A 14,016-nucleotide genomic window follows, 5' to 3' on the forward strand; every position below is an offset into this window, starting at 1 on the left:
TGTAAGCAAAATCAGAAAATAAGATTATGAGTAAATTAAATTAAAAAAAATATTAAAAAATATATATATTATGACAATTAGAGTTAATGTTCATAAGATTGTTGTACAAAGTGCTTCAGCAATTTATTCATGTAGGAATTCGAATTATCGTACACTATATCAATTTCAGGTAATTTGGCATTAATTTCATTGTATGACGCACTAATCCTATTGACAGCAAAACTCCTCTTTTGTTAAACTATTTCGTAAATAAAATCAGCAATGCTGCTTTTGTCTATCTCTTACAAGTTTCATACACGAATCGAATAAAGTTCGAGGAAGATGAACATTTGTTATGGGAACTAACGTGCCCATTATTAGCAACACGCCATATATGAGATAATGATGATAGATTTGTCCCGGTGAGCCAACTGCAGGGCAGTTGGCTCACTACTTTATTACCTATAATATCTCACTGGTACCCCGCTAGCGTACATAGCACTATCACAGGCGATGTAGCATTCCAATTTTATTTTACAATCTAACAATTTAGACCGAGTCAATCAGACTCTATTGTACCAATTTTAGGATCAAAATTAACAAGAAAATTACATGCAATTACTACATCTATTTAAACGCATCTCTGTGGTCAAATCAATTATTTACACCGCCCACTATTATAAATATGTTTATCTAAGCAATAAACCGTGATGTTTACGATCGTATCTATCAATCCAATCACAACTTTATCGCTAACACGATTACCAACATTAAAATATCTGGCGTTGCCCCTATAACCTACAAAGAGTTATGGTACTCTGAAAGGTATTGTCTATTAAATTTAGTGGCATGACAAAAGATTCCACTAAAATGCCATTGGCTTTTATGAAACAGGTTTTTAGGTTAATTACTAACTTTGAACTTTAATACCGAGCAAATTGTAAAACAAATTAAAAATCTATTATAGAGTTGCTTGAAATAAACGGGGTTTCAACCTCGATACAATCACATATTATAAATTCTATTTAAAGTAACAAAAAACTACGTCAATATCGTTAATGTTTAATTAGACAAATATTTTTACTATTTTGTTTATTTATTTAAACATTATTGCAAAATAATAAATACACAGTAAATTTTCATAAAAAGTCATACAAAAGGCGGCCTTATCGATATGCAATTTCTTCCAGACAACCTTTAGGTAGAGGACATTGAGAAAAAAGACAAAGGGAAGGTTGTTGATGGTTTGTAAATAATTACTGATTGATAGATGATAATATTTTTTTTTCTTTAACTAAGTGTATGTTAGAAATTTAAAAGAGAATTTGAACCCCGGAAACGTAACATATTTCTATATATTAAAACTTTATTTATTTTTTAATTAGTATAAGACCTTTTTGGGTGTATGTACGAAATTGTCTTTTCAAAAAAGACATTGTAAATAAAATAATAAATAGAATTAAAAAAGATTGTTGAAGTAGTACATTTAGAAAAGTAAATTCGAAAACTAAGAAAAATACCGAATTTTAAACTATTTCTTCATAATTTGATAAGATTTCACTTATCATGACATTTTATCAACAAAATTCTAAATTACTTGAGAAGAACTGAGCAAATATTGCAAGTAATCGAGTCTATTGTAACCACGTAAGGGAAGGGATGATAACACAAAAAAGACAGTAGAATTGAGAATCAACTTCTTTTGGAAATTGTTTAACAAGTAAATTTTCGTCTCTTCTAAATTTAGATAATACATTGCGAATCTAAAATTAAAAAAAAAAAGGAGAACTACCTAACTAAAAATAGTGAAACAATCAATACGATTTTGCAATTCCATTTACAAATCATTTCAAGGGCTAATCGAATAAAATAACGATATTACGTAATCAGTAATCACGATCAATAATGAAAAAAATGAACAACTTTCTCGCATTACACAATCGTAAAGAGATGTTAACACCATCCCGTTAACTGAATGTCAACTCTTGCGCAAGTACTTTCACTGAGTAAACGATAAATATCGCAACTCACCATTTACGAGTCAGAAAATGATAGGTACAATCGGAATATTAATTAAATATCGTAAAATCGCATTTCATGCATTACAAGCGAATCCAAATTTTAATTCGACACTAATACAATTATTACCAATTTATAGTTTCTTCCATGAACAATAAATATTGAAGATAAATCGGGAAAATATGAGATAAGTCTATGATTGACAATAGATGGTGAATGATATGTCGGAATAATAAATCATGTAGAATTTAGAACACAGTTAAATTATGTGTCATTTGTCATTCTAATCTGTTCCTTCATTGAATAGGAACAAATATCCATACTTCTTCCTTTACCTCGCTTGGAACCAAATTATATTACACTTATATACTCATATTGATAAAACGTTAAAATTTGAAAGTAAAACAAAAAAAACAATCTCAAAATTAACTTTAACATTAACTTTATTCATATATATATATATATATATATATATATATATATATATATATATATTCAAAATACGTCACAGAATCCGAACCAATATTTCAAAATATACAAAATCACTAAAACGAACATCCTTTATGAATCATGGCTTTAATAAATCAAATACAACAGTGCGTTGACAGGAAACGTGCCGGTTTCATATAAATAATGTATGCAGTCCACACAAATTGCTCACGTCGGGTATTGTTAACTTTCAGCGATGCGACAGAGTTGAATAAACTAGACTCATTGTAGCTAATTAGTAATCAGAATCAATTTTCTAATCAACCGTTTAAGCTTGAGAAAAGAAGGACAGTATTACTGAGCCTGTAGCAAAGTAATATTTTTTTAATCTATGCTCTCGTGGTATCGACGAATTTACCAAAGCCAAGAATGGAAAAGACACTCCAAGTAATATAAATTGTGTATATTTCAATTATAATTGTAGTATTATTAATATTTGTTGAGGATCTAAAGTAACATTTTAATAACGTCGTCAATAAAAAAGTGCAATATATGAGAAATCTAAAATGAGTCATATGATCTACGAGCGTAATATTATATCAATAGGTATATTGCATTAGAAACAACTAAAAGAATGTACCTTAGCTTTAACATTCTATCGAACCTTTGTATACGTTAAATCCTATTTAGTGAGCGATGAGGCTCATCGCTCACAAATAGCTGAATTAAACATTGTACAGTTGTCTGAGTAGAGTCATATTTCGATTCTACTCAGAAAATTATGAAACACGCTGACATGACTGATGCTAGTTGATGCTTGATGCCTAATAAAAACTTTGTAGTAGGTAACTAACTGTGATGGTATTTTTGTTATCATTTGGCGATATTTTAAGCATATAATTATTTTAAAACCAATTACATACACTATTCTGTGGTTAGCTATATTCTGTGGTCACGAGTCTTTTTATAACTTTATGATTTTTTATGGTTTATTATTTTATTTATAGACACAAGCATAAACTCAGTTAAAATAGATTTTATTAAACCTATCTTTACAAAACTTATCGCGTTCAATAAAGCAATCTAAAGTTTACCAATAACAACACTTTATTGGTTAATTAATAAACATTTTGAAGGGTTATCGAAGAATTCTCATGAAGCCTTGAACAACTAAGAAATCAGCGCTGAATGTAATTAAAAGTTATTCTTGCAAAGTTAGAACATTTCGAAGAGAAATTAAATCGTGGTGTATCTAAGAATACCAAAGAGTCAAGTAAGCCAATTAAATTTCAAAACTTTACTAATTGCCTTTATATGACTATCATCGCAAACATGAAGATTTTCACGCAAAAAAAAGTATTTCTATTGTATCTATTACATGGATAAAATAACTTCACGGATAACAAAGTTACGATTTGTTCATTAACCCCAAAAAATAAAGCCATAATACGCCTTCAGATAGTCTTAAGAAGGTAATGATTTTGCAGTTAAAAAAATCTCTCAAATTAAATTACCAATTTCAGACAACGCATACTGATATTTCGTAACATCATTCGAAGTTTAAATATAAAGAAAAAACAATAACAGTCAGTTCATTAACCTCAAAAATGGCAACCTTAATATGGCACCAGCCAGACAGTATCACTTTAGATACGCGTCACAAAGACTTTATCTAATACAAACAATACAAAACAAACAAAATAATATATAATTATGTAAAATTACTTATTACATGTTGTTAAATATTACGATACACGAAATTGTCACATTTCTGATGTCACGTGCGAAATTGCCGTAAATAATATGTAAGCAAAAACTGTGTTGTGACATACACAAATTACATGTACATTGTGAGAGGAACAAGATCGTGGTGTAATAGAATAGAATTACGGGATTGTGACTGTACTACAGAGTCTGCATTGTGATTATTTTCGAGTCGATTTCAACGTAAAATATTACGCTACAAACAACACGTCTGTTGTATAATCGTAGAAAAGATACTGTGATCCATTAATGATAAAAGTTTGCTATAAATGTTTTCATAATGGATATTATCTATTCAACTCAATTTTTCTGATGTATAGGTATACAAATGCGTACCTATATATCAGATTCAGTAATTGGCTAACATAACATAACAACTTTACCAGAGGGAGACTTTGTACAAAAGTCGATTGCTTGGGTACCTCTGTCCCATTCGTGTTTCTACCGTGAAGCAGTCGTGTTTACATGGCTGTGTTTCGGTTTGAAGGATGGGATATGGCGTGAATTTACAGGGTACATAAGAATAACACCCGAGTCCTCAGGAATGGCAACGCATGCGGGGTATCATGAGCGAAACAGTATACTCTGTTATGTCCATGGTACTGCTCATGTCTATAGGCGACGATTACCACTTTCCATCAGGTGGGCCGTTAGCTTGTTTGCCATTCTAAGTTGTATAAAAAAAAATTAAATGTTAGTTAATGATCAAAGTAGATCATTTTTTTCTTAATCAAATTGTTTGCAATCAATATTGGCCCTTTACGAACCTTAAATTAAAGTAGTTTGTTATATGGAAGATAGTTTTACATTATGCTTCATATAATTATATCAGTAATAATTATAAATACCGCGCGGAAAAAAATTCTCCATAACCCATGCGTAAAACAATTATTAAGTGATTATGGCAACGTAGCAACAAAAACAAAAAAATTAAATAACAATTGCGTATAAATTGAATAGCGAATGAGAGCAAAAAACTTTTACCACTCACACCCTAAACGACGCCTGGAACACCATACCTAATTGATAATTTATTAAAAAAAAAAGCAATTTTCGAAATGGTTATACAAATAAATCGTGACAAAACAACAGTTCATTGCTCGATATAATAACAATGCAACGCGATAATAGTACTGAACATGAAATGTGCCTGTAGGTTATCGTCGGTGATTTTTGATCTGTGGTTCTACCAAGTCGCCTAAGGACAAATACGAATTTGTTTAGTTTATTGCACACCTTAAAAACATGAGCCTTCCAATTACAGAAGCGATCCACTGTTACACCCAGAAATGACACATCATGTACTTCTTTAATTTTTTCACCTTTATATTTATTTCGGTGATAGATTTTTTTACGTCTTAACACAACTTCAACTTAGTACGCGGCTGACCTGGTGATGAGCGACTATTCCTGCATCATTTAACACTTGCATCATCGATAGAATTGCAGAAGTAAATTTCATGAAAGTCTCTATGTCGTATCTCTTCGAAAATATTGTAAGGATATAGCTTTACTGCATTTTATTTATGCGAGTGTCAATTTAGCATAAGGTCCACTTGAAGGTACCGTCGTAGTTGAAATTGATAATGAATATTATCCGTTAGATATTTCAATTACAATTATAACTGTAAGATTGTGAAAACTTAATAAAATCCCAGTCAAAATTTATGTCGTAAATGAGTAATATATTTTTTTTCCGACATAAACAGATGGCTTACACAGATTTATCTAGCTTCGATTTATAATACTTTTTTGTGAAAGATTTTCTTGGTTAACAATAAGGTCAATTCTGATCATAATTTCTTTAAAATCCTTAAATGTATAAACGCTTTCGTCGTATATTTTTTTATAAATAAACTCAAAATTACTTACAATATAAAAATTTTAATAATCTGTTTTTTTTTTCTCAGGTAAATTAGAGTTAATCTATAAACTTGAACATTCTTGTTTAAAATGACTCAACACGTTCAAGTCAAGAATAGAGGAAATCGAATGCATGACTCAACAGCATCCAAATTCAGGTACAGCAATGAGAAAGCTGATTTAGCAAATGTTTGTACATCTAATTGGTGTCCTCGAATGTTTTATGTCTGTGTTGTTAGTTGCGTAATATAATCCATTTTTGAACAAGTGCTCACAACTTTTACAACTGTTTGTTTTTGTCTTAAAGCCATTTCTCTATTTATAAATAGAATAGATGATAAAACAAGCGTTTTAAAATAGTTGGCGAAGAGATTCAGCAAATGACTTCATAACCTCTAACTGATCATGTTAAGGTAAAGAGTACCAATATATATTCAAACCAAATACTTACTGAGATTTCCTTACATCGAAATGAAATATCAAAAGATAATCATGAATACCCAGTGCCAGAGACCAAAAAGTTTTAAAGAATCATTCCTTCAAAAATTTATCCTGGTTAGATCCAAACGCTGGTTTTTATTTACTTTTGACGTCAAAATATAAATATTAATCTGGAACCAAACATTATGAACTATATGAACAAAAAATACATACAACTGATACATAATTTGTACAAAATTTTATTGTGCAATAAAGAATAAATAATAATAATGGACTGCAGAAGTTATCTTTTTAAGGAGATTGATATAAATCTCGTTTTACTTTTTTATAAATTCATTGTTCATTTTAATTAATACAATAAATTCTTCAATTTATAAGTTGACATTTATGATTGATTGTCAGGCTGTCAAATTGTTATTGACAGATCCTGTTTTTACGACTTCTTAAATAAATGCTGCAAATGGTTCAATAATAGTCAGATTTCTCATATCTACTTCTTGCAGTGATTCAGATATCTAGAAAGAATATAGGATGTAACAATGATAAATCGATAGAATGTAAATGTAAACTAACGAAAGCACTGGGAGATCTAAAATAAACTACTATAATTAGTCAGATCGTACTTACATAGTGTTTGATGGCGGAATATTTTAGAAAAAGCCAACGGATGTAATAGAACGGAGTATTATTTCGGAATTATAGAAAAGAAATAAACTATCGAAGAATAAAAAAAAACCTGACAAGAAATGGCGGGTTTAAAATTAGATTTTGTATAATATATTGCATATATATTGCAAACACATAACACAAGGGATAAGTAAAAAGTAGCCGAAATGCGTGTGCCCAAAAAAAGTGGATAGGAGTAAGACGTGTATATATAGAGGGCACATTACTCGTTATGGCAAACGAGCTTGCACCTCTCATAATAGCAAGCAATAACCGTCGCCTATAGACACGTTATATTATTAATGGAGTACAGAGGAGTAAATGGCACAAACATAATTAGAGTGGTGTAAAACTAGATGTAATTTCGCCGTCTCGTGTTTCTGTACCGTTACCTGCAATCAGTTCGAACGTTGGATCGACTTTTTGTACTAGTTCAATGAACCGTTCGCATCAAATCTTGTAACTTCTGAACGGGGTTTTCGATATTAATCAATGAACTTAACCAAATATTATTGTAATGTTTCCCACCTTCTGATATGATATAAAATAATATTCTACAACGGAGCAGAAACAGCGAAACTGAACATGTATCCCAAATAAACATGATTCGAAATTTTGGGCCTCCCACACAAAAAAAAGCGTCCATTTTATTGTCTTTTCTTGACATAATGTTGCTGTATTAATAATGGTGAGTTTCAATTCTCGATTTTTTTACAAGTATGCTAATGATTTCCATCTTACTATGTAGTATCGAAGCAACATGAATTTAAAAAAATAATATACGGTAAAGTTCAGGGGGAATCGTCAATTTATGTAAATAACGTATCCCCTATTTCTACTATGAAATAGCAACGCGTACGCTTTAAGTTTGAAGGGTATCTGCAGATTGCTTTGTCGTGTTTCTGTAAAAAGGGGTACATATTTGATACAATGCCTAACATCTTAATTCTCAGAAGCGGTAACACATAAAGGATACTAAGTAGGTATAGATAATATATAGAAATATTTATATATGTTAGTTGCAATATCTATTAGTGGTCCAATAACGAAAAGTCAGTTTTTCAAAAAATAATATCGAATAACAGACAATACAATCGAAAATAAATATCCGACCGTTATGGGCCAAATCGAAATGGGTGATGACCATTTTTCGGCTATCAATGTCCAGTGGAGCTCAATACATAGATACAGGATCGGTATCCGGATTACCCATGCCTAATACCGAGGTTGTCGCTCGGATGCTCATGATGTTATTCCATAGATGATAGTTAATATTCTCAAATAAGCTTATCAGTCATTGCCAGGAGTATACAAAATATATATGTAGTGCAGTAATTAACATGCAAATATGATAATGTATCAAATTTATCACGAATTAGTGAGATGATGATGTACTCAATTATTTTTTATCTAAAGCTATAAACTTTTTGGCGGCTGGCTATTTTAGCAATAAATATGACTGGCATCGACTTAAAAACTGGCACAGATGGAACAAAGAAAAACACCAAAATCCAAACATTTACAAATTCTTATGGAAAAGAACAAATGCGATACATTTCAAGCAATTTTTGAAAGCCACCGCGTGAGTTTGACATCTGACCGTATCAACACTGTAATAAAAGCTTTGAAACGTTGCTAACATTATGACTATTGTTTAGTTTGAAATAATGCATTCTCTTCGACAGCTAACATTATACATGTTTGTGTGCCAACAATTTATATTCTACTAGCTTTTGCACGCGGTTTCATCTATGTGTTCATTATATGTGTATGAATTATTGATTGTAGACAATTGATAAAACTTCAAAGACATCTCAGAATATGACAATATATTCATATAACAGTTTTTCATGCCAGTACAATGCCCATTAGACAAGTCATCAATTAATCGTTTACCATATAAAATTAATAATATAAAAAATATATACTCTCCTTGTGCTTTAAACCTAACCGCGTTTCAACAGGGACACCGAAGTCTAAAAGGAGTACAGAAATGTAAGAGAAGTTCTATCTAGAATTTAATAAAGGTGGTATTTAAAGTTTAAAATAGGATCGCATTAAATTCGACTTAGGAGTGAACAGCGTGATGATGACCTCAATTTTTTTCATCCTCAGAGGGACAAAAACTTGCCCAGGGGCGCTAGGTAGGATGACCCTGAATTTTGATTTACAAATTATTTTTCATTACTCATAACATAGCTATGTACCTACGTACCTATTAGATACTGAATAAACTCGCCGACCGGCTCGCCCTTTTATGGTATTATCAAGGTGCTATTAATTAAATTGATAGAGCATAGTGTTTCGTTACATAATGGTGCCTAGATATCGCCATAATAAAGTCAAACCGGTCGGTGTGTTTATTTAATACTAGTTTTCACCAAAAACTTTGTTCGTGACAGAGGACATAATGTTGACATCTTTCCTTGACATATAATAAGTATATGCAAAGTTCAAAGACTCTAATCGTTAGGTATAAAAAAGGACAATTGAGATTTCACATTCATGTCAATTTAATACGAGTATAATTTCAAATTAAAAAAGAAAACACTCCAGTAATTTTTTCGCAACTATTTTCTTTTGCGAAGTACAAATACCCTGATGACCAAGACGACGACATCTCTTAGACGCGATTTAAGAAAAAAAAAACTTTTAAACTATTTATGAAACAACGAGACGAGACGAGAAATAAAATCGATTTTTGTCAAGTATAGTTTTTATTTTAGACAGAAGTTTAATATAGTATGAAGATAACAGAATGATAAAATTTCAATCCAGTTGATAAGATATTTAGATGGTTCCCAGACAGACTAAGGCATTACAAATAAATAACACCAGAACAATTCCGTTAATTTTCAGTACTTCAAAATATTAATGGGATTCCTGTGAAACAAACAAGCTGAAAGCAAATAACTGACGTCCGTAAGTAACAATAATCCATCAATGTATCCATGGTATACTGATAGAGCAGGCGGGGTTACCATTCCATTGTCGTCCATAAAAAAAAAACATGTAAGTATATTAAATTTGCTGAAAGAAATCTATTTTAGAAATAAGCTCGCCCTTGTACACTATATTCGACTATAATGCCTTTTAGAATGCTTTCGGCATTCGAAATGAGGACATGGAGGAGAATGGAAAGGACAAGCTGGACTAAAAAAGTAACGAATGAATAAGTCTTGAAAAGGATGAATGAGAAAAGAACATTAAAAGAAAAAACAATAGAGAATAAACGAGCCAAAATTCTAGGTCATTTTATACATGACAATTTTTAAAGAACATACTATAAGGAAAAATAGAGGGCCGAGGAATAATTACATGGAACAGATAAAGGAAACACTAGATGTCATGTCGTATAGAGAGGTCAGAGACATGGCCTGTAATAGAGCTAGCTGGAAGAGAATGCATGAATTAATTGCACCGACAAGAGGAAACTCTTAAATGAAAAGAGAGAGAATGAAAGATAATACTTTTTATGTACATTAAAAAATAAGTAATACATGATTTATAACTGTTAGCACAGCGTTGTTATTACTAAAAAAAACAGGTGAGTTACACAATATCACCGCGGTACTATAAACATCGTCAATTCATTCTGTCATCGACTAATTATTTGTAGAACGTGAAACATTTTAAATGTGTCTATAAGATGTCAACAGGGGCCGTCGGTTCAAATATGAGGCGTGAAATGACATGTTCACAGAATAATTACGTGCCTCTCTCTCTCTGCTGTGAAACTGCAGTGCGTGAAATTAAGCAATCGAAATAATTTATTTACATACTCGTAAACGAAAATGAATTCTCGAATGTATATGTGTACTCGTAAACGCATCATCTTACTAATATAATAAAATTGTAGATTGGAAAATATCTATAATGTGTAATATAAAAAAAATATATATATATATAAAGGGTTTCAATAAGACCAAAAGATTGTGGGTGATCATGGGCGGCGGTAGTCACTTATTACCATCAGGTGAGCCGCACGCTCGTTTGCCCCATGTTTAAAAAAAAAAAGGTGCCAAAAAAATAATTTTTATAAATCTTGTCTGTCTGTATATTTGTTTTAACATCACGCAAAAACTATTTCACAAAATTGGATATGATTTCCACAGTTGTATTCCTCAAGGTCTAACTTAAAATCTGGAATACGTTTCACCTTGATACGCCGAATCCAAGCAAATAGTATGTAATACATTATAATATCAGTATTATTGAATAAAGTACGCAATAAAAAATGCGAACTATTTTACATAAGCCAACGAAACTATGATAATCGCGTGTCTGCAACAAGAAAATACATAACAAACGAAATACATATTTAAACACGGACAGACAGATTTTAAGATATTTCTAAACGGGTTAACTGGAGCGTGCAGCTCGTTAGTGCACTTGCGACCAAAACAAAACAAGTGGCAACCTTGCTGTTTACTTGGTAGCTAGTATTAGTGGATTCACTATATAATGCATCGTGCAACCCTGACCTCGATGTGTACATTTTTGCCGTAAAGTGCAACACTTCATACGATATACAGGGTGTTACAAAATCGGTAAGTACTTTTAATAATACTAAATTTTGAAAGTGACACCATGGCATGGTTTATCGAAAGTTTAAAAAAATTGTTCCTATTACATTATTATACTTGCCGTGTGGCCCTGGCATAGAATAGGCCACCCATTCCTTTCCTGTGGGTGTGGTAAGAGATAACTAAGGAAATTTAATATTCGAAGGATAGGCAAAAGCGTCCCTCTTAAAATATCTCTAAAGCCTAACTGCAGTTGTCAAACCGCCTGCTAAGTGTGGTAACCACTGGTAAAACCCCCTACTGGCTCTCCAAGTCTCTACTTATGTTCAGCAGTGGACAGTTAAAGGCCGATATGATGACGATAGCAGTACTATACGCAGATAGTTGTTTAGTTTCACGAACACTTTAATATCATTATATTATTATTATAGATTGTGAATAGATGGTCCATGATTATATAGTTAAATTTTTTTTTCTATTTCCAATTCGTACATGAATCTTATTATTTTGAAAGTGGGAAAGACTAAATAATAATAGGTCTTTGTGTACCTACAATGATTAGATAGACCAATCGCATGCCATCTTATCAATCTGAGTATTATACATGGAACGAGTTAGGAATGTCGATGATACTCGAGAGATCTATTTAAAGTAGAAGTAGTGTAATATTTTTATATATTTATATTTAAATATTATTCCATATTTATTTTATTCATTTATACATACATACAAACATATCTGTCACGCCCGTCTCCCATTAGGGTAGGCAGAAACAATGGAACGCCAAATGCTTCGATTCAATCAAACCTCTTTCGTTTCTTCCACATTCATCAATCATAAAAAAATATTATATATTTTTATTACATATTTTTTACATTCATAAAAACGTCAAACATCTCATAAACCTATTTTACCTATTTTGTCTCTTTCTTTTACACTAAATTGCCAATTTAAAAGAAAGTGTTGAAATGGTTTAGGTTTTTACAAATAAGAGAGTTAATCTCTCAAATTATTTACAATACAGTTTTAAACAACATATTAATGTTTTAGATAAATTACGTAAGAACGTCTCTTTCTTAATTCAGCGGCGTCCTATCTATAACATCTTGCTCGTGGCTTTGAGGTCGACTTGTCCAGTTATTTATATTGACAGTGTCCAGCGACCAGTTTACGATGACAGCGTGACAGATCGTGTTCAGTACAGGAATGTAACTTTTTCGATATTTTTGAAGACAATCCAAGAACGTGTTTACTGTTTTGACAAAGTATTTATAAACCACTACCTTTTTGATCATCACTTGATTTCAACAATGACCATTTCCAGATGGCGTATCGAGGTAAAACATACACCAGAATTCACGTTAGACCTTCAGGAACATAACTGTGAAAACCGTACCTAAGTTATTTCAGCAGTTTTTTGTGATAATGGAATAAACATACAGACATATAAAACTTCCAAAAAATAATGTTTAACTCGTATTTTTAATAAAACAAATTTTTGTTTAGGTATAAACAGATGTTAAACACGTTCGTTTAGTAAAACGTCTAACTGTCCATCGCAAATTTAAGTTTTTTGTAGTAAGACCACTGGTGTTTATCCAATTTCTCCGACCTGTAATATAATTTACTCCCGGACAAAATTGTGATCAACAGAACGTGAAATATCTATTAAAACCTGGCCTCTATACTCAACAGTTGTAGGTACGGTGGTCCGGAATGAGTCAATCACGTTACCCGCTCATGTGTCACCCCCCACAAGTAACCGAGACAAAGCCGACCTTGTGGTCACCCGCCACTCTGCGCTGGCGCATCAATTACTTGCGCCATCGCTCAAGTGTTAAGTTACGAGCGAAAATCAAATTTAATATTCAGATTCATTATGGGATTATTTAAACATGTATTTTTTTCTGTTTTTTCATATTATTAACAATCGGATACTCTATAACAGCCATAATCAGATAATATCTTGAGTGAAAATTAACGTTACAAGGAGCAATCAACTGACATCTCTTTCAGAATGACTCTATGAAGCTCTTGAAACGTTACCTAATCCTTAATTCCTTACTAATACTATTAATGTGAAAGTGAATTTGTTTGTTTGTTGCTATAAAGTAACACTTAATCAATCACTATACTATACGAAATAGAGAAGAATATAGGCTACTTTGAATCTCTGGTAATGCATATGTCGGTCATACGGAAAAGTAGCGGGAAAAAGGTAGTATAATATGATAATATTATACGCATTGTCACATATTTGGTATACAAAAAATACCAAATTTTGTACGTAAATATTGAATGTTATTGTTGTTGTAGGTGTCAGTCAATC

The 14,016-nt window shown here is 31.6% G+C and overlaps 1 protein-coding gene and 1 long non-coding RNA gene across 6 annotated transcripts in view; both read right to left on the reverse strand.

Annotated features, from left to right (window-relative positions):
• Window positions 1-6,732, reverse strand: part of LOC128201962 (uncharacterized) — a 95,853-nt gene extending 89,121 nt beyond the window's left edge. For both annotated transcript variants that reach the window (XR_008253532.1, XR_008253531.1), the window contains exon 1: window positions 4,160-6,732. This is a non-coding gene — a long non-coding RNA (uncharacterized LOC128201962). The remainder of the gene's footprint in view (window positions 1-4,159) is intronic.
• LOC113519884 (phosphofurin acidic cluster sorting protein 1) overlaps window positions 1-14,016 on the reverse strand; it is a 189,622-nt gene that overhangs the window by 166,292 nt on the left and 9,314 nt on the right. The window lies entirely within an intron of this gene.

Source organism: Galleria mellonella, unplaced genomic scaffold (assembly GCF_026898425.1).
Source record: "Galleria mellonella isolate WM207_F2 unplaced genomic scaffold, CSIRO_AGI_GalMel_v1 utg65, whole genome shotgun sequence".
In the NCBI taxonomy this organism is placed as follows: domain Eukaryota; kingdom Metazoa; phylum Arthropoda; class Insecta; order Lepidoptera; family Pyralidae; genus Galleria; species Galleria mellonella.